Source organism: Barbatula barbatula, assembly GCF_947034865.1.
Source record: "Barbatula barbatula genome assembly, chromosome: 13".
Taxonomy (NCBI): domain Eukaryota; kingdom Metazoa; phylum Chordata; class Actinopteri; order Cypriniformes; family Nemacheilidae; genus Barbatula; species Barbatula barbatula.
Window position 1 is genome coordinate 20,085,382 of NC_136776.1, and position 22,562 is coordinate 20,107,943.

A 22,562-nucleotide genomic window follows, 5' to 3' on the forward strand; every position below is an offset into this window, starting at 1 on the left:
ATGTTTATTATATATACTCATTTTAAATGTACATTTGAACTATTTGATTTGAATTAACTTAGATTACAAAATAGTTTTATATAAGTAAACGACAAATATTAAACTCAATCAAATATTTTATGTATAATATGTAGTATATAAATTGTATCATTATGTTTATTTTGTATTAATAATATATCTTAACATTTTATTACATTTTGAATGTACATTTGAATCTTTTTATTAGTTTTTCCCTAAATGTATCGTTTTAGATTTATTAATATAAAATATCATATAATGTAAAATCTATACATTTTACAAGTATCATATGTACTGTATACATTTTGTGTATTTGTTTATTTTATTATGTATCATTTAGATCGATATTAAATATTAATATTTTCCACTTTTACTTATTAGTTCTGAGAAAGAAAACAAATATAACAAAATAACCATTTTCCTTTCTTAACAAAGTTTCACTTTCGTGCGCGGTGACGTCACATGCTAGCGCTGCCGGCAAATGTCAAAATATATTCTTTGTTCAACAATAGGTGAAGTCAGATGTCAAATTCTGGGGTGACACCCAGGGGTGGCCAATTAGACTACCTTGGACCCCCCTCTGGCTCCGCCGCTGCTCCCCAATATGGTGGTGTCGTTGACATACAATTTAGTGGTCGATGTGCCGTTTGTATATATCTATGTCCACTTTGACAGATCAACATACAAGTATTTACAAAATTGTTATACGAATCTTGATACTCATTGTCATGCTCATATGATATGTGCACAGTTTCGATCCAACGCCTCCAATGAACCTGCTTCCAGACAAGCTGTCAGACAGTCTCATGACCAAACAAATCTATAAAGTCCTGAAACATGTATTCATCTTATCAGCTCTGCATTACAGTTATTTTAGTGCTTTGCTGGCTTACAGCTATAATTATAGTCTCTCTCTCTTTATCTCTAAACTCTTTATCCTCTGTCATTTTCCAATCAATCATTCTTCAGTTTCTTTCAAGCACAATCTCTCTCTCTCTCTCATCAGTTTTGCTCTGCTTGTTTTCAGGTATCTCGCACAGCCATATAACTTCTCCAACACTAAGTGCTGACGGTGGAAATCTGTTAATGTACCAAAAGGAAATCTGAAGAGAATAACAATGAATAGCTGTTGTCACCGTACACGCTCTCCGTAAACAAAAGGCACCCCGCTAGAGTGACTTCCGGAAGTCAGCAAGTGGCGAGAGCTTGTTAGATTTTATGAAGAATAAGGAAACTTGGCAGATCGGTGTCTCTCTAGCCTCTCTTACCCATTAAACTTGCTTTATAGAGGAATGGAAAGAGAGGCCGGGCTGCAGCGATGGTCATTAAACTCGAAGTGAACACATATTGCGGTAAATAAAGCATTCACGAGCTTCGTCGATAGATGCAGAGTTCACAGTTCCTAAGATACACAAAGATGCTCAAAACAACACCTTTTTTCTGTAAGCATTCTGTGTTAGAATGATGAGACATAACACCTATAGATGTGTAGGTAAAGATTTGAAAGGATTTATTTAAAACACATTCAAGCTTTTTATATAACATTTGTCTGGTTAGTGGTTAACATATTCCAGCTTTTTGGAGTTTTGATGTATATGGACAGTGCATTGGGGTTACTTTTAACAGGCAGGAACGATGACATAATGTAAAACACATAGCAATAACTAAATCACACGGTTATGAGAGGTGTAGGGCTTCACAGCACCATCTGTTTAGTCAAATGAGACTCGAACAATAAAAGAAAATGGATAGAGAGGCAAAGAAAAGTATTACCAGGTTTTACCGCAGTGAGAAAAAAAGCAGCACGTACAGAATTTAACGGGTGGCAGTGTTTTCTAAAAGTAAATCTAAATGCAAAATGTTCTCTGTTTCTCAACGTTCCTCATTTATGTTGTTATAAACATAAATATTAATATACTTTGCATACAAAAAGCATAAAAAAAGAATGACATTTCTTCTTTTTGTTTGTAGCTCAAATCTATAAAAATGATTCCATCAAAAGTAAAATCAAGACATTTTCAAACAAAATTACTTTAAATGTTTGGTTTTGTTAAATTCAGTTTTTGCTTTTCGACACATTTTTTCATGACAAATGAAAAACTGACTTGCATTATTTCAGCTTCATTCAGTCAACTTTATCCATAATTCGTTGTTATTTCTCCTTTTATTCTTATTCTTATATGTATTTTGATTCAAGAAAAACATTTATATTTACAATTATGTGTACAATTTACATTACAATATCTTTTTGCAGTGTATGTAGACGAACGTGCATAACTTGGACACTACAATTAGACAAATGATTCAATATTAAACAGGACAAAAATGCAATTCCCTGACGGCACAGCAGGCGGTTTATAAGGTGAACGCGGTGCAGGTGTGTTTACTCTTAACCCGAAATTCCTCAATGTACCCATCTGTTCAAACGCACTGTTGTTATGCAGGGCTATAAATAGCTGTCTGTTTCCATGGCGAGGTAAAGGTGAACGGTTTCTGGACAGGCAGGTGATGCCGCGCAGCTCTGAGGTGATGCATGCGTCGCAGGAAATGCGTGATTGCTAAGTTCCATTTGCTGCTATGTGCGAAGTCTGCCGCCATATCCTTAAATAGAGAAATGGAGGATGAATGAAAAAAACACCTTTATAGAAACCCCTACATTAACATTCTTTCAGACAGCACAATTACATGTGCTTCCTGACCACCTGTATGTTTGCATTATGGTTTGGGCACGGATGAGAAATGTATGTGTTGTGTGCCAAAGTCTTCCAATCTCAAAGTTGAGAATAAACTTGAGCCAAATGTTTGGCAGTCGTAGTAATCTGTTATATTCATTATGTAAAAACGTATTTACACAAACGGTTTATACATTTAATAGTACAAGTTATAATAGACTAATGTGATAATTGGTCTGTTTTTGTTTGTCTGTATTGTTCCTGTGGCAAAATGTCATATACATTTTCTGCGGCTATATAAACACGCCAGATAACTTTTAAAAACTTTTATTTTCGTTTTATGAAAAGTCAGACATACAATAGCGAAAGGGGATGTCTGCCCTAGAACAATTGACATCTTCGCATTTATTCAAAAATACTATTTATATATTTATTGAAGTTTTTGTATTTGTGTTGCATACTTAAGCTTGGAGTGTAAACTACTCAGCTTTAAAAAAAAGATTTTCATGACACACTTTAGTTTGTCCTTATTTTGTCAAATATTTAAAATTCCATTTAAAAAATTGAAAAAAACTCCTTTAAATGAGTATATTGTGAAAATCACTTTTTGCCATTTCTGTACAGAAGTTAGCAAAATATAACTTAAGTAATAAGAATACAATTTTAATGCTTGCTTGGCTTTCTCTCTGATGTCCATCTAATCATTCTTCTCATCTCCGTGTCATTCACACCTTCACCGGCTCTGGCACTCTTGAGTTTGGGGTTAATCTCATCCTGTCACTGCTGAGAAATGAACAGAGCTTTGCGATTTCAATGCTGCCGTCCACTTCATGTCATTCTATGAATGTCTTTGAATCATCACTGACGGGCACCACCACACAAGACAGGATTCTGCATAAGTAATTTTATTTAATCATCCAAATTTGTGTTATTGGCATTGCTCTTTGCCTTCGAAGAAAACTTTTGACTCTGATTTTTGTTCTTGCAGAAGATGGCTCTGTTTTAAAGTCGTTTGATTTATCAGTTGTGTCATTTAAAGGGGTGATAGGAAGACCCGCTTACCATCAAGATTGGCTGCTGCTCGTTTTTCTTGCGATAGTGAGAGAAGTTGAGGTGTGTTTGTTTGTTCACAGCATTTCGGTGATCAATGTTATATAAACGGTGGATGTGACGCTGGATTTGCAGATCGTTGAAACTGATAGATGAAGCGGTCCCAGTGCTTAATGCAGAATTTACATTTTTGGGTGAACTATCACTTTGAGGTCCTTTCATTGTGTTATGTTAAATACTGCACCTCGCTAATCTTTCATCTTGGAGGGTACCGCCTATATCCCTCCCTCTCCTCCTTAACTCCCTGAAGCCGTTATCGAGGGGCTGTCCACATTTATCAGCACTGTTGTGGTAGTACGCTTGGCTGTTTGACCACGTCTGACCTCCCGTCAGTGGGGGCCGTGCACCGCTCGGCTCGGAGCTCAGGCGGAGGAAGCTGGGGGGTGACAGACCAGGCCCGTCCAGAACACTCCAGATCCGACAGTAATTGGCTCGCGCCTCTGCTCTCCTTAAGGGCCGCTGACAGCTGGTGGGTGGATTTTTTTTGTGCACCAATTAGAGCGAGGAAAAAACTACATTCCCTTCACAGAGAATAGAGAGAGGGTCCTTATTCGCGATAGTACAGCATCACAGTGTAGAAAGCTTTGAACGCTTTTTCTTTAAAAATAGAAGATATTATTTTGCTATGAGATGATGTTGGATGGAAGTCAAGCCAAACGCAATCAGCACTGTTTATATTATCTTAAGAGCGCTTGGTTTTAACACATTCATTTTCAAAGAGAGTGTCTCTATGCATGCGTGACTTCTACGTTTCACAGTCAGAACCCTATAGGCAGTTTCCGGTTGGGGGCCTTAAAGGAGAGAGAAAATAGTTGCATCAAACAGCAGTGGTATATAGAAGTGGCGTTCTACCGTATTAGAACGTTATAACGTAATGTTAACTTATGAAAATATAATTTCAAATACGGTAGAACAGCACTTCTATATACCACTGCTGTGTGCATCATGTACAGCATCTACAAAGGCTTTATTGCTTTCATCGGCTCTATGAACTTTGAATGCGACACGGTTTGCTTTCTGACGTTGGAGTGTGTGGAGAGGGCGATGTCCTGCGGAACTTAATTTTGTAGCGTATTCTTTTTTAATAGGAGCTCACTAACCTGGTAATAAAATCGATTATTTTCAGTGATGGCCTGAAGGGTTGAGATGGACTAGATGCAATGCCATAGAAGAAACATTACTTTTTTAATCTAAAACTTATTTTCGGTTCTTTATGGAACCATTCAGCCCAAAATGTTTTTTATGTCATCGTGAAGCACCTTTTTAGGAGTGAAGAAAGCAAGAATTGACATTTATATTTAGAAATGAAAGGGTTACTCCACCCAGAAGTGAAAATTCTGTCATGAATTACTCAACCAAAAGTTGTTCCAAATCTGTATACAGCCTATAAATGTGCATATAAATGTGTTAAGGTAAACACAAAGAAAGATATATAGAAGAATTTAAGCAACTGAGATTTCTGCAGTAGTTAAAAATTGGTAGTCAAAGAACTGTTTGCTTTCCTAAATCATAAAAAATATATATTTCTATCTTTTTTACTACTATGGCAGTCATCGGTGCCCCAAGAATCTCAGTTGCTAATAATTCATTCCTGACAGAACTTAAATTTTTGGGTGCACTATGCCTTTAAAGTCCCCCTGTGGTAAAAAAAATCTACATTTGAACATGGTTTACATGTCTTTGTTGTGTTTTAATGTGTTTTAGACAAACCCTATGCATGTATTTTCTACATAAAGCGGCAGTTTACCAAAGATCGTTTTTAAAACTGAAACCGCTTGTGTTTTTTATGTCACAAACACGATGTCACTCATCAATCACATAACACAGCTGGCAGTGTTGTCCAAACTGGTGAGATAGAGTGGAGGCGGAGGCTAACTTGCATATTTATGACTATGCATATACTATATTAATCATTTGCATTTATGCATTTAGTAGTCCCTTTATCCAAAGTTACTTACATTGCATTATACTATACATTTGTTTTCTGGGAACGAACCCATGACCTTGGCGTTGCTAGCGCCATGCTGTAACCAATGAGCTTCAGGAAAGCAATCGCATTAAAATTTTAAAGCATGAAGAAATCCCGGCTCTCCTACAGTCATTTTGATGATCAAAGATGAGTTTAAAGGGGTAAAATAATCAACTACATATGATGTTTAACATAAATTGCAAATATTACATTACAAAAACCATCATGTTTTGAATCTTATAGTTGCCTTTGTGTATTTAACAGGGTTGAGGAAAGAACTGTAAAGGAACAGTTCACCCATGAAAATCTTGTCTTCCTTGTTCCTGTCCAATCGTTCCTGTATGCATTTATTTGTTCTGATGAACATACAATACTACCATAGTAGCACAAATTGCTTTACACGTGTTTTACCAAAGAAGATATTTTGAAGAATGTATAGGAAGCACTTTTGACTACCATTGTCATTTTTACCTTCAATGGTGGCATTCTTCCAAATATCTTTCTATGTGTTTATCAGAACAAAGAAATGTATACAGATTTGGAACAATCTGAGGATGAGTGAATGATGACAGAATTTTCATTTTTGGGTGAACTGTCACTTTAACATCACTGTAACATTATGCATTAACTCAAAATGACGATAAAAGAATGATTCCATGAATAATTTTGTCATTCATACAGGGAGACATATAGGGCCCCTAGGAGCAGATTAACCTCAGGACGTGACTTTGGTTCAGCTGTCATGAGGGATTTGTGGTGACATCAAAGATTTTAAATCAAATATCAGTTAGTTGTCTTTTGATTCTTTTACAGCAGTCCCCCGGGGCAGATGTTGGGTAAATACACCATGTTCCTTTCATGCCAAATGTTTGCACAACAGGTACATACGAGCATGAAATGTGATTAACCTCAGAACTGCGTTTTGCTGCCCAGACTCTGGTGGAACATGATATATTAAATAAAGCACATTGTCATTGTGATTTAGCTTCAGAAGTCATTCATCTTAGTCACATGATTTATAAAATCGACCGGAAGTAAACCTGATAGAAGTCTAGGAGAGGTCTATTTGATGTTTGCATTTAGATCTGCAAGACGTATTTTTTTTAATTTTGTCTCGATGTCTCGTCCATCTAGAAGGTGTTAAGATGTTTATGATTTAGAATGTATGAAAACTGCTCTTTTTAAGACGTCTAGCCAATGTTTTTACACCTCCAGATCTTTAGTAGACATATAAATTTGACATTTGCCTTAGATTTTGATATCTGATTGAATTCTTCACAACTTCATTGTGCACCATATTTTTTATTGACTAGTAGTAAAACTTGCCTTATAAATGTCTTTGTTCTGTTGAACACAAAAGAATATATTTTGAAGAATGTAGGAAAGCAAACAGTTCTGGGACAATTTTGACTACCATTGTCATTTCTTCTACTATGGAAGCCAATGGTGGCCAAGAACTGTTTGGTTACAAGCATTCATTTCATTTTTCGTTCTTCGACTAGTAACAACTTGAGTATGATGATGACAGAATTTAGATTAAAGGCAGAACGCATGATTCTGTTCAGAAACATATTTTGTCATGCTGGTGGGAAATCTCTTCACATCCTGATAGAAATCAAGAAGTATAGTGGTCAAATATTTGTTTATATTTATTTGTCGTCTGTGAAAGGCGTAGGACCAAAAAACATTTGACCAATAAAAACATTCTGGCCTAACGTTTTGACAATAGGCATTGGTTGAGACTGGTCCTGTTTACATATTCATCCAACGTAATTTGCATCCCACTGCGGACCCAGTTCACGCAGACATCATATGCCATCAGCACGCTCACGTCCGTTGTTTCAATATAGAGAGAATAGCGGAAAAGCAGCAAAATCCTGACTTGCCGGAGGAACCCTCAACTTGTAAACATAAGAAACAGAAAACATTATTTGAAAAAGCAGTGACGAAAACGTCTGCACCATAAGTCGTCTGCACAGCTCCGGGAGGATGAACGACGATACCATGGTTTCTTTTGAACAGGTATGTACATGCTTTGATAAGAATGTATTGGATTAGATTGTAATTCTTTATGTGGATTTACGAAATACAGTAACAATGTAAATAATATATCAGGTAGGCATGTCAGACAAGGAGCTTTGCAAAAAAATATCTTCTTCGGAAGGCATACGTCTCATTGAAACCCTGACATGCAAAAAAAAAGATTTACCACACAGGGACATATCAAACTCCAACTTAAAACAATTGTTTAGGTTCATTACTCCAGTAATGTTATTCACTATATTGCAATGCTCTCTTACTTGTGAATGTGCCATCTCTCTTGCCATCTCTCCATTAGCTTTTGGTCTGTGCGTTCATGTGTTTTGGAGGAGACATGGCTTTGGAAGGCGATTCGCATGGAGGGCGGGACGATGATTTCAGTGCTAGCAGGCTAAAGCTAGCACCTTAATACATCACGCATTCTGCCTTTAAGCTCACGACAATACTTTAAATCAACACGACACATACAAATATTGTTTTCATGGAATTATGCTTTATTTGTGTTTTAAAATGAAAAGTTTTTCTTCACTCATTTCGCATTTTCTAACCAATTGAATTACTTCTAAAACGTTTGTGTCTCATTTCATTGGCATTCTGAGAGCTACAGGAATTGTGGTTCCCTTTGAAGCATCAGTTTTATTGACTTTGCTAATTTAGTGAAGTCGTCAGGTATCATAAACAGGTTTTAATGGTCTGTTCCTCCGACTGATGGCCGCGGCGTTATAGGACGTGAAGTACCGTCCACCGCACTTTAATTTAATCACGACGGGAGTGCGATTGCAGTTTAAAATCAAATGAGACTCTAAAAACCACAAGGATGGCGACAAAGAGACCTGTGAATCATAATAGCGCATAATAATGTTATGAATATGCAATATTAGTTTAACATTTAGCACACCCATGTGCAAAATCTTATCGAAAAACATCTATAAGCGAGGAAGAGATCTTGGGTAGGGAGTAAGGTGTTCATTAATGAGGAGAAAATCTGTATTTTTCAGACGGCCCCTGGGACGCTCGTGAAGGCAAGAGTGGCATTGGTTTTGAAATCGTGGTACATAAAACATAAAAAGTTGCTGAATCAAAGAGTCTGAGCTCTGACTCTGCTTTGAAACTGGCAGTATATAACAGGAGCTCTCTCATGACCAGAAGTAGGTCACAGTTTAAACAGGTCAGCTATGATGCCGAGTCCAAGTAGGAAATGTTCTCTAGGAGAATAATCGTGTGATGTGGCTAGAATTTGATCAGTGTTTTCTTGATTTTTCAAGGAGCAAATGGGTTAAGTACTTGTAATGAAAATTGTGATCATGGTTGATTTACAACAGCCAAGGAATTCATGTTTAAACCAAGGAAATGCTTATGGCGAAGCATGAATAAATCTTTGTTTCCTCTCAAGCATCTCTCAAGGAGCTTACCTCAATGGGCGTACCTGAACCTCACCAGGGGAATTGTGAGAAAGATAGATTAAGACATTTGGGCGTTTTGGAGGAGAGCTAAACGGCTCTGATTATCCCGAGGTCAATGGAAGGAATCATCTCGGCTTGACGGACGGATTCTGAACGCCTCACCTGCTCCTTACGGAAAGCCGGTGAGATTTCCTAATTACCTAATCCGGTTTTCTGTTATGTCGACGACAAGCGAATCCCTTCCACGAATTTACTTGTGGATTACATGCAAATGAAAGCTTTCTCCAGCCTGCTTTTATAAGAGGTTATGCATACTTATGCAAAGCAGCCCTGTTTTTATATTTTATATATTTATATTTCGCTTTTCAGTTCTTCAAAAGGCGTATCATTTAATTAAAAAAGACTGACAAGCCACTAGCCGGAGTGTTGCACCACTGAACGTTATACAGCATGACACCAAATTTACCTTGAGATGGCATATACGGTAGAGGACTGCACAAGCATTGCCGGTGTCAGTGGTTGCATTCCCAGGGAACACAATTCTCTTATGATTATGAAATGTGCAGAAACACACATTTGGACAGTGTTTTTATTTGATCATTTTTAAAGCTGCAATCCACATTTTCCACGTCAATTTAACATCAATTTGACGTAATGTGACATTCCCAGTGTACTTTAACCCATGAAAATCACATAAATATTAGAATAATGACTTTTCTATATAGGTATATATATATACTGTAGTACATAGCCACTATATATATATATATATATATATATATATATATATATATATATATAGAGTTATATAGTTTCTATAAGGGCTGTGCAATATATCGAAAATTATCGAAATACCACACATGTAAATATCGCAATATGCATATCGCAGTGGTTTGCAATAAATTAGCTATTTAATTCTTCATAAAGTTATGTACGGTCAAAGTTTTTAGCTCGCTGCTGATAATAATAATTAAAATTGTCGTATCACATATCGAATATCGCATTATTTCGCATGCTATCGCATTTTTCCTCAATATCGCACAGCCCTAGTTTCTATGTGTATATATATTTTTTGATCAATTAAATCATCACGGTATTTATCTTCCCCACATTCAAAACGCACACTAAATTTTACAGTCTTCTGACGTGTGATAAAATAAAAATATCCCCACATGCACAAACGCACACCAACATTCTGTCATGCCCTGAATCAGTTGCATCTCTCTCTCTTTCTCTCTAACTTCACCTCCTTTTCATCCTGATTTTTCGATAAATAATTCAGTGTCCCCTGCAGAGCAGAGCGACTGACGGACTGATTAAACACACAGAAGGCATGAACTAAAGAAGAGGGAGAGACGGGGCCTAGAAGAGCAACAGGAGCAGACAGGAGAAGATAATGGAGAAGAGAAGAAGATTACACTGACGGTAAGAAAGAAATGGACGGACGAACCGAGGAGAGGCCCTGAAAATCAAGGTTGAGAGATACATGGAGATGGGAATGGAGAGGGTCTCGAGGGAAAGGAAATGAAAGAGCGATAAGGGGATGGAGATAGAAGCAGACGGAGAGAATAAAACCTTGATGGTGACAGGGACAGTTTGGAGTCTCGAAAAAAACGAATTACAGATCAAGAAATGAGAGATTGAGAGAAAACTATTATAGTAGGGATGGGTGATATGAGGTCATCGAAATCTCTTTTTGTCACAGTAACGTATTATATCATGGTATACTTAAGGGGGGAAATATTTATATATTATATAACGTTGTGGTAGATACTGTACCATTCAGTGAATTAAGCGAGCTACCGCAATATCAATGGTACCGAAAAACTTTGGCGGTGAAAAAGTACTGTCTCAACTTCGAGCGATATATCTGAGATGTTAATGCACTGCATGAAGCTTTCATTGAAGAAAATGAGGTCTAATACTGGGTTTAACCCAAATGCTAATTAAGCGGTTTACGCGAGTAAATTACATACAAAGTCAATTAAAGAAACACGTGTAGACGCAAACATGCAGCAGCCGGTGCGAATTACGCAAATCGGGCAGAACGATTGATGCAAACGCGCATCAATCTCGTTTTCCTCGAAGGTTGAAAATATTTGTTAGATCGCGTCCGTCACGTGAAAGTAACGAATTCTTCCCACCACGAATAATAAAGAACGTGGAACATTTGACGTAGAGTAGGCTACTTTGCATTGACTACCGCAGGCATTTGACGCAGAGCTTTGCATTGACTACCACAAGGCATTTGAAGCAGAGCGAAAATGGTTTTAATATTCATTATCGCCTTAACTTTCACTTTCTATAACTGTGAATGCGCAGCTAAGGGAAAGAACAGAAAATATGGGAGTGGGGCCCATGGAGGTAACTGGCCCCGGGGCCCTCTGAAGTCATTATCCGTCCCAGCTTACATCCTTTCGCCCGTCCCTTTTCAATGTCAATAAAATGCCATAAACCCTAAAGAAAGGGGAAGTGAAAATGAAATATTAAAGAGTGGCATTTTGGGTGAATGTGGCAAGGAATGTGATAAATGAACGAAGGGGTTATGGGCTGAAGAAGAAGACCGGGAGATGGAGGGAAAAGTGACAGGCTTGATTCACTTCTCTTCTGTAAAAGCTTTTTAAATAGTATTAATATGAGAACACATCGTGCCGCTAAGTCTCGTCTCGTCTGAAGGATGGTCGCTTTCTGAGAGGGAGTTAATGTACTTGAGTAAATAAGAGAAGCGCAGCACTCGACAAGAAACATATCACGACTGTCACGCTGCGCTGACAACATTACCTGCAAATGGATGTTGGTGGGCTTGTTTCGATGGGCACGAATCTCCCCAAACCCCGCCCACCGCTGTCAAAAAAGTATAAATTATTAAAATGAATTGCTTTTTTTTGTATAGATTTACTTATTTATTCATTCTCATGTATAATATGCTTTTTAACACAAGTATGGTGTTCGTGTTCTTGTTTGCAGATGGAACGCACATTCACATGCTGAAGAAGAAATGCACTAGAGAAATGTCTCCCGGTATTTGATTTCCAAATATTAGACTCTAGTTTGCATGAGTATATATCCATCTCTGTCGGAAACCCCAAATAACGTTTCAGCTCGTGTTAAAAATTGCTCTAAATGAATATTTTAGCTCTTTGGCATGTTGACTTCCAGTAGAGAACAGCGTGTGGAACTCAGCAGCAGTCAAACCAGCAAGGTACTGTGATTCTTTTTATCCTTGAAGGCTTATGTTCTAGCTTTGCGCGCACACAAATAATGACATCAGACCTGCGTCAGATGAAGCCTGTGGATTTATTCATCGTGTCAGAGGGATGAGCTGGTTCTGTGAAGTATGTTAGATGCATTGAAAAGAAATCTCGTTTCGTATGCGTGCGCACAAGAGACAAGACCCTGAAGCTTCTGAGGATGCAACAGCTGCTGACCCGTGAGACGTCCTCGCTCTGGCTTTTTCTTGCGCTGCCCCCTGCTGGCGAGTAATGTGAAATGCATAAGCAATTTCTTTGCAGAACTAAAATAAAGATTTCCCCCGGTTAGTAATCAGCCATGTAAAAGTCTAACATTTTTTATTGTTAATAGCGATAACCAAAGATAAACTGTGACATTTTAGGGATTGATGATAACGTTTGTGTTTAACAAGCCACACAAAGTATTTTTGATGTTTATACACGCAAGCACCTGGGGAAACTTCCCAGCGTGCATCAGTCCACAGCTTACACAAATCTTACCCCGTGCTCTTCCTGTCAGTCGACCCTCGAGCTAAACTCAGTGGGAAAATCACTTGTTAATCGAAATTTGATTGAAAATGTGAAGAATTCAAAGCACATCTACGATTTAGCTTGGTTCACACCGGCTGCAAAAATGAGAATCAGCCTCTGACATTCAACAGCGACAGTCTCATATTACTGCCAGGAGTAAATAGTACCAAAGATAAGACGAAGTGTTATAGAACTTTGGAACACCGTCCTGGAAACAATATTACAGATCGGGTGCATCATTATGGCGACCGGCCATGCCGACAGGGGAGATAATAGGGCAATTGACCTGCTAGTAGCAGGTGCTTAATCCACCCCCAAATTTCACACACTCCCTTCCCACCAGAGTCACAGGGGGTCATTCCTTATCGCGAAACACTGCCGTGCTGTAATGTACAAAGAACCGGAGATCAATGAGACTGTGACTCACACCACAGAAGGAAAAAACTACAAAGAACTATATGATTCACAGAATCTTGTTGTTATTTCCAGTTTAAACCAGCTTTAAAGGTCATTATTTGTACAGGGATCATGGTTCTAGCTGGTTGACGTTAACGTTGGTGTACTAACAACAAACCTTGTGTCCCACAGAAAATTCAAGTCAAATAGGTTTGAAATGACAAGGACGACTGATCACTATGGAGGAAGATGGATCTTTAAGCTTACACGGACTGCAAAAACACACACACAACCAAAAAACCCTTGGGGAAAAGAAGCAAGCGCAGAATGTATGAGACACCAGAAGATTGGATTGGATTCAATTTATTGTCATTACACACATACAAGTACAGTGCAACGAAATGTACCTCTGTATTTTCACATGTTTGGTAAGAAAATAGTCGAGAACATTCCCATCGTGCATTGCAGCCGCAGGGTCACAGTCTGTTTGCAGCAGGCCACGAGGCCAAGACATATCTATTAGGTCTGTGTGACAAAGACAAGAGAAAGGCAGACAGTTTATATTCTACGTTTATTGTGTATTCTTTCAGCAAAGAGTTTTGAGATCGATTTTGAAGCTATAAATGACAAAATATGCTTTGGTTGTTTAGAATAGAGTACACGGTATACAGATCCATAATGAAGACAGATATTCAAATGGAAATAAAGCCGTCGCACAGACCTGAGAGCAGCGGCCACTTGATCTTTTAATGAGCAAAAACATGACTCATTGGAAAACGTTTGTGCCGTAGACGCAAGTAGATTGCATAGACGATTGAGTCATCCAAACTTTTTTTAAAATAATGAATACATTAAACCGCAATGGTCCGCATTGGTTTAAAGTCTCTTCTGATGATAAAACCATCTTTGCTTAAAGAAACAATTTAACCCGTCATGAACTGGTTTGTTGGTTTTAGATGGTCTACATTTGGAATACACTTTTAATCAGAGTGATTTATTTTTTATTTTGGTTTGATCTTACTTTCTTTCTTTTCCCGTTAGGGAAATTGGTTTTTCCTCAAGTCTCCCATGTCTTCATTTCACAGGGTTCGCGTCGCTGTGATCCTCTGAATTTCACTATGCAACTGATCTTGTCGCGGTGATAATGGAGACAGGAGTACAAAGGGACCTTGTCCTTTCGATGCAATTGATAAAAATACAGAGAGGATGGGAAGATGACCCAGAGGGCATGGTTACACGGTATGCATCAGCCCCATGTCTAGGCCTGCTGTATAATGCCTATGGGACATTCTACATTATATGTCCTTGAACTGTTACAGTGAATATTTCTTGTAAAAATGCCTAAAACTGATTTGTTCTGTGAAAGAATCACCAGATACTGCTAGAAACCCTGTCATTACTAGGAATCTCAGGATCCCCTGTCCACTGGTTCAAATAAATCCTACTTCTCCGGTCCTGATCCTTCAGGGTGTGATGTAGCGTCTCGCTGTCCACTGCTCACCACACGATCACTGGGGTCCCTCAGGGATCGGTGCTTGAACCGCTCCTCTTCTCCATCTACAAAACATCCTTGGGACCCATCATACGTGCACATGGCTTCTCCTATCACTGTTATGATGACGACACCCAGATATACTGTACATCTCATTTCCCCCAGACGATACCCCTGTAGCATCTTGTGTTAAAGCCTGCCAATAAGACATCTCAGCTTGGATGAAAGAACATCACCTCCAGCTGAAACCTGCCAAGACAGAGCTACTTGAATTTCCAGCACACCCCACGGTGCAACACGATCTCACCATCCAACTCGGCAATTCCACTATCACTCCTTCCAAAACAACCAGGAACCTTGGAGTCATGTTTTTTGAACAGCTGTCCTTCAATGACCACATTGCAAAGACAACGCGATAATGCCGATATGCCTTATTCAATATTAAAAAGGTTAAAAACACTGAGCATGCGGCACAACTCCTTGTCCAGACCCTTGTGGTTGGACTACTGCAATGCTCTCCTTGCTGGTCTTTCTGCAACGGCTATCAAACCACTCCAGCTGGTTCAAACAAGGCAGCACGCCTCGTCTTCCAACAGCCCAAAAGGACTGGTATGACACCCCTTTTAACCTCTCTCCACTGGCTCCAACATTTGAAGCCTGTTTCAGATTCAAGTCACTGATGCTTGCCTACTGGACTATCACTGGCATACTTTCACACCCTCCTACTCTCCTACACCCCATCAAGAACCCTGCGTTCAGCAAACGAGCGGCATCTTGTATTGTCTTATAAGGGCAGTAAGTTGCTTTCCCGCTCATTCTCCTTCACAACTTTCCTGGTGGAACATTCTTCCTAACTCAGTCCGGTCAACCACATCTCTCACAACCTTCAAAAAACGACTTAAAACCCATCTCTTCTGTGAATACTTGACGGGCAAATGAAAGAAAAAAAACTAACCTTCTCTCTTTCTTTTAACAGGTTCTGGCTTTTTTGGAAACTAGTAACTTTGCATTGGCACCTATTGTATTATTGCTCCTGCATGACATATCGCTTATTGCTCCCTGAAGTCACTTTGGATGAACACGTCTGACTAAATGTCGTTCATTAGCTTCTCATATACGTTTTTCTTTATTAAAACCACTTTTGAAAATCACATATTCTGTCCTTGTCCTCAGCCAAATTGGACTTACAGCTTTCATAGTTTTTTTATGCTAAAAAACTCAATCAATAGCAAGTTCAAGTTGTTATCATTCATGTCAATTAATTTAAAACATGAAATTCTACATAAATTCTACAACGAAAAACTGTCCCCATGTTTTTGGTCAGTCCTGTCACGTTAACATAAATCTCAACATAAAATGTGTGCAATACGCCTTCGATTTGACTCAGAGGAAAAGACATCATTTGACTGAGGTGAAGCTGACATGAGGGTGAGTTCTGTCCTTGAATTATATGATTTAAAGCTTGTTTTTGTATGTTTTTTTTCAGGTCCTGTCACAGTAAATGTATGTTTCTGGTAGAATGTTCGCTAATGAAATACTGTACATGCATGATAATGGCCGGATGTAGAAATGAAGGCCCAGTACATCTTAAATACCTGATGAAATAGTTTGACAAGGAACATTTTTTCAGTGTTACGGAAACAAGATACGAAATATAAAACGGGTTTATTTATTTTTATTAGACTTAACATTTGTGTATATTCTTTCTGAAAAACAAGACATTATAGTAACCAAGAACATTGTTTTTGCATTTTTCCCTATAAAAACATTTTGCTTTTTTAATAACTTTATATTATAATTGAGTGTCAAGGGGCTTGGCAAATATCTAACCAATTCTCCATAATACTTTGTCCAAATGTACCTTACAATACAGAACAAAGTACATTAAACCTTAATGTCATTCCTGTTTTTATTCTTGTAAGCTCTTGTTCTCTCTCTCTGCTTTCATCCTTGGGGCGTAAGTATTAGCGGTCATTTTGCTGAGGCGTTTCTTTTCTTTTCATTGACATTATCATTTGGCTTATAAGAGCCCTTATCTGTGTAGTAAGAGAGACACTGAACGTTTCGTGTGCGTCAGCAGGAATGTGAGGAGTTTTTGGAGCGTTTCTCAGATTCACACTTTAGTCTTGATGGAGCAGAACCTGAGCGGCAATCAGATGAACACAGCTGCTTAAGTTCCTTAAGACGGATCTGACAGAGCCTAAATTGGAAACAATGGTGAGAGACAGAAAGAGAGAGAGGAGGAGACAGAGAGACGAGGAGAGAAGCCATCAAATATTAAAGCATCTTTCCACACCCTTCAGAATTCGCACAAGACCACATATTCAAGCCCAAGCAAATCTAAATCATTCGAGACATTTCAGGAAGATATTCATCTCCTCCAAAAGTATTATTGTATCTTTTCCTACTAGAAAAACTGTCCATGCAAGGTTGTTTTCGCTGGTGTGTTTTGAAACATGGTTAAAGGGACAGTTCACCAAAATATGAAAATTCAGTCATATTTTACTCATCCTCATGCCATCTTAGATCTATATGACTTCCATTCTTCAGTTGAACACAAACAAGTAATCATATATTATGATTAAATGACATCATGTTATCTTATTATAAAGGGGTCAACGTGGCAATCCTCCAATTTGTTAGGTGACACTGACTTCTGAAGCAAAATAATACATGTCCGAACGAAAATGTTTAATGCTTTAAAGTTATTTAGTTAAATATCAATTATAGATCAGCACGGTAAGTTAAAAATGGTGGCATTTCAAAGCTCATTGGTTCTTGCGAGTCACATGATGAAACTTACAAAACAATAAGCCACGAGACACGCAAGAACCAAAGAGATTTGGCAATGTTGACTTGACTAAGTTGACCAACAGATGCGGACAAAAGAAAATTATCTTAGAAGCTGCAATTTGGTTGGAATGACAACATTTAGCCCTTCTTCGTGGTTTGAACGAACATATTTTTATACAATAACCTTACTAAAGGTACATTCAATTCACTTTTCTCAAAAACGAACAGACACGCATGACTCCACAATATTCTGCCAATTATAATTCAACCTTTTAACTCGTCTGCCTTGCTTTTTTCCTCCAACATCCATCTTCTGACCTTGCCGCGGTACAATGTTCGCCAATCTAATCTCTCCGCGTTTGTCTCTCTTCTCCGACTACCCGTTCTGACTATTTTTCCTTCAGGTTCTGTGTATGACTCCATCGCTGTCTCTATCTGTTTCTCTGGTAATCACACAGCCCAGATTGGTTCCCTGGTGACTTCTGCCTCAGATCTGAGGCTTGATGCTGAAATGAATGAATGAAATGGCCAAAGAAAGTGAGAGGGGAAGAGGGAATCTGTTCAGCAGTCTGCGGGCGAAGCCTAGAGCGGAAAAAAAGAATAACTAGCAGAGAGATTATTATACACAACAGCAATGATCGACAGACTGGCTCTGCAGAGACCTAAATGCATACAAAACTCGACCATTTATATTCTGAAGATTTGTAAATATTTACTTTTTGCATATAAGAACATGCCGAAGCTAGTTTTAACTGGTTTAATTTGGTTGTTGGTCTCCAAACCAGGCCAGGCTGGTCTTTCAGTCAGACAAAACCAGTGTAAAACCAACAAACCAGACCAGCATGCAGGAATGTAGACCAATTAGGACCAGCAGGTCTACCAAAAGAAAAAGCATCTTGGATAAACCGCATCAACATTTTCTTTTTTTGTCAGAATGACGCCGTATTCAGCACGGGTACAATGGTTTGTTATTTTGTTAAAGAATTAAATACATTAAGATAATTGAAAACATTAAAGTTTTAACTTTCTGTAAACTAATAAAACGAAATAAATCTGTCACACAAACAAAACTGAATTTGAACATATCAAAATATATATTTTTTATATATATTTGCATTTATGATACACATCTTAATAGCTCTGCGATACATTTGTATTGTATAAAATATTGTTAGACCCCCTAGTTTTAAATATTCGTTTTGTTATCGCCAAAGAGGTCCGCAGATAACAAAAATAATTGATTTACTGTACAATAAATATTGAGAATTTAGCATTGAAAGGTTATGATACAAAAATTTAATGTTTTGTTCCATTGCTTTTGAAGCCTGTCCAAAACCTTCTCCTAGAGGTGGCGTCGTCCAAACTTGATCTCGGTTTCATGTCACGGAGAGAGCAAATCGTACTAAAACCTCAAAATTAAGATCGTACGAATTAACCCAAATCGGCCACCTCGTAAAATATTTACGAATTCCTGTGTGATTGTGTCAGTCATGCCCAAACACACGATGCTACGTTAATGCCCAAGCTTTCAGATTCAGCCAATGTCCATAGAGCGGCCCAAAAACGGCCTACTGAAATGAATGGCTAAATGCCAAAGAAAAACAACGTTCTCTCACCGGAATTTGTGATGGACAGAGTATTAGCATCACAAGCATTACAGATCATGACTGCACTTGTACAGAAAACTTGACATGAATGCTAGTTGCTTGGCATCTTGGCAGCATTCAGACGAGACCAAACGAGGCACGCATGACATATTAACTAGGGCTTTCACCGCAGTGCAAAAATCAATACGATTCCCCAACAGTGTTGAAACCGAGGAAGAAAGAAATGTAAACAGCGTGTTCCTGTAGCTCAGCCCATGACGCCTACATCGCAACGTCTCTGAGGGAATCAGATTTGATTTTGGAATCTATGAAGTGTTTGACTTGAGTAACACTTATAGATGAAGAGGTAATGGGAAAGACAGGAAATTACATTTACGTTGATATTCTGTGCAGTCGTTTTATTTTAAAGGTTGGGCTTATCGTTTTAAAATGAATGTCTCCACAGACCGATCTCTCAGAAAGCCTCATTAAAACCGGAAATGTCAAATATCAAAATCCATTTTCTAGAATATACGTGCACAGGGTACGCACAATTTATTCATGTCATTCAAAACCTGTGCGATAACACAAGACAATATATTTGGAGAGACGTGTGACACAAGATGTTTTGAGAAATGTCTTAAATGTGGTTTTGTGTCCATGCTATGGAAGTCAATGGGGTTCAATGTTGTTTGGTTCTCAACAAGAATAAAGTCATACAAGATTGAAATGACAAGAGGTTGAATCTACGAAGAAATCATTTTGATTTTTAGTTGAATTTCCGTCTTTTCCTAACAAAAAATTTAATGCATTCAACTGCACTACGCCATTTCAGAAGTCTTCAAAGGCCACGGCTCAAAAACAACTCAAATCAAGGTCATCAATTTTGATATCAATGCTTGCATTTATGCATTTTAATAAAAAATGGCCTTCGATTGTGTTTTCTACATTTATTCCTGCAAAAAAGCTCACATCAGTCCAAAGCGACAAATCTTGATGTTGCCTTGAAGTTTCTCATTTGCCAGAGGTTTCCTAGAAAGCACTGATTTAATCTTTTTTTCAGCACTCCAGTGTGTAAATTCCCGGCATAATTCCACAAGACACATTATATGGTGTTTGAATACCCGGATTGTATGGGAAACCATAATTTCAGTACAACCTCGGATCCAGTTTCGTGTCATGTAGGCCCATTTTCTCCATCATGAACGAGCATTGGGAGCATCGTCTTGAGGGATATTGTAGCAGGAAATATAGCTCTGACACTATAAGGATATAAAATGATCTATTGCTCCCCCTTTTGATTTATAAACCCCATTTGAAATCGTGTGGTGAGCATCAATGCTCCTTCCAATTTTAAACAACAACCCTGCCTTCCCATTCGACCTGTGACCTCGATTAGGTTCCAATTTTACCATTATACGTTTATTTGAGGTGATGACCGGACAAATGTCCAAATGTTTTTTCATGAAGCCGAATGAATGCGAACGAAGGATTATTACTCTCTCAACAGCTCTGCTTTAACCCACGAACTTAAAAAAAGACAGTGGCAAAAAGAGTACTTGGCAACCCCGACCAAAGCTGCCCAGGAATTCTGAATAAAATCACAATGCAGACATAAGCTAAGTTTGGCAAAGTAAATCAGGAACTTTAAAAGGAATAAGACGGTAGCAAAGTTAATATTTGCAAAACCTTATTGGGTTCACGAGTTTGTTAACGCACTAAGGGCAGGTTGCCACTGTCTTTCGAATATTAAATTCTTGTGCTGCCTGTTTCCCTAAGTGGCTAAAATAATTGGCTTCCTTATATAACGCTAAGAGATTCTGTTGACCTGTCTAGCGCTTTCTGCATTCGGCCATAGTTTTTAAGTAAAATTAATTTTAAAGGGTGCCTTCTGTCATCTAGTGGGTATTTTTATAGCACTATAGCACCGGGTAACAAACGTTCTTTTGTGTTCTGCATACAGGTTTGGGATGTAAATGAAAGAAACCTTGCATCTTTTCCCTAGTACACCACTAACAGCGTTATCTCTGGCATTTAATTTAATATTTCCTGCTGGGTGTGAGAATTTAATCCAAGCGCATTTGTTTCTCCAGCCATCCGTGGTTGGCTTCCCAAGTTTATTTACAAAAAAAACCATCCTTGCCCCTCACCATGCTCATTTAAATGCTTATAGTCCTTGCCAAACGATGCTTTGGCCCCAGAATGCACCAGGACATTGAGAATGTGCCTGGACACAGCAAATTTCTCATTTTTCGGCCACCAGCACGGGGCACACTCAAGTACCATCGAACAAAAAGCCACACTGGCCTCCAGACGATGGCAATCCTGCGCGTCCCCTCTTTGCCAACCCAAGTAAGCAAGTGGGGCTGAGAAATGAGAGATGAAGGCTTAGCTGTTCATCAAACGCGAAATGCTTATCTCTCACCACAGAGACTCGCGCCGCCTCATTTCCTAAACATCCGTCGCTGACCGACTAACACTGGGAAAAACGATTCCTGATGAAGAGTGCTGAGACCTAAATAGCTTCATGGGTTACATTAAAAAGTTGCTATTTTTGCCCCTTCAAATTGAACGTCAGAACCTGTCCCCTTTCCGAATTATTTCAAAATCTTGCCTTTTCGGATTCGTTGTGGAAAATACGGAATCGTCTGTCTGGCGGGATAACGTTTGATTTGTACACACTGAACAAGACGTAAAAATTTGCTGCGCCTGAAAATCACGGAGACATTCTGTAAAAGAAGATCGGAAGATAGAGGTAAACAGAACCAGGCAGATATACATAGTGAGTCAGAGATACAGACAATGACTCGATGACTGCCAGAGAGCTGATCATTTATTTATAATCGGCTTACGGCCGTGACTGCAGTGTATGGACGGTATAAAAAGAGGCCTTGTGGACGTACATATGAGACTTGTGAGTGGCACATGAGTCAGATGGGAGGAGAACCAATCTTTGGATTTGTCCTACACGTCACACGCCATTTACATTGTTATCCAAGGCGAAAATAAACATTCTTGCATTACTTGTGCAATTTAAAACCTGTATGTGAGGTTTTGTTTGTGGAACACAAAAGGAGACATTTGAGAAAATGGAAGTCAACGGGGGTCAATGTGTTTGGTGACCAACGTTCTTCAAAATATCTTCTTTTGTGTTCTACAGAAGAAAGTCTAATAGAGTGTTCACACCAAACGCGGTAAATCGCGCTATTCGCGTGTAGTTGGATGCTTGAACATTTTGAGTTGACTCGCATCTTTCGCACGTGAAATTCGCTTTATTACAGACTCGAATTCGTGTCATGGGAGGGGCTTCTGCCGCTCACTC